Source organism: Orycteropus afer, unplaced genomic scaffold, assembly GCF_000298275.1.
Source record: "Orycteropus afer afer isolate SDZICR_OR568_19922 unplaced genomic scaffold, OryAfe1.0 scaffold00014, whole genome shotgun sequence".
NCBI lineage: Eukaryota > Metazoa > Chordata > Mammalia > Tubulidentata > Orycteropodidae > Orycteropus > Orycteropus afer.
Genome location: NW_006921601.1, coordinates 6278 through 6815, shown reverse-complemented (window position 1 = coordinate 6815; position 538 = coordinate 6278). Strand labels below are relative to the sequence as shown.

Below are 538 nucleotides of genomic sequence, written 5' to 3'. Positions count from 1 at the left end.
TCCTTTTTCACTCACAGATCTGCATCTCATATCCCATCATCTATACATATCATTTTGTCCATTCTTTATTTACTGCTTCCACCTTTTCTCAACCCCTTTGTCTATGGGGTGCAGACCAAGCAGATTCGAGATCAGGTAGCAAAAATATTCTATTCCAAAGACAAAGGTTGACATTTAATTGAAATTATTCTTTTATATATTTCATGTAGTGGTTTTTTGTAATCTGGGTTTCTCATCAATTTGGAGAATATATTCATGACCCTCTGGTGGCATAGTGCCTAAGGCATTTGACTGTTAACCAGAAGGCTAGTGGTTTAAACCCACCAGCCTCTCCTCAGAAGGAAGGTTGGGCAATCTACTTCCCTAGTGATACTGCCTCAGAAACCGAAGGAGGGGTTACTATAACTCAGATCCAACTCTACAACAGTGAGTTTGCTTGTTTTTAATATATTAATAAGCATATAAATGATTTCTTAAAGAATTCTAGAGGTTATTGACTTCTGAGAGAAATTTGAGGAAAATTCTCTAATCTGGTCAT

The 538-nt window shown here is 36.8% G+C and overlaps 2 pseudogenes; one reads left to right on the top strand and one right to left on the bottom strand.

Moving 5' to 3' along the window:
* LOC122151354 overlaps positions 1-171 on the top strand; it is a 23357-nt pseudogene extending 23186 nt beyond the window's left edge.
* The window catches only part of LOC103210108, a 113597-nt pseudogene that overhangs the window by 107569 nt on the left and 5490 nt on the right, over positions 1-538 (bottom strand).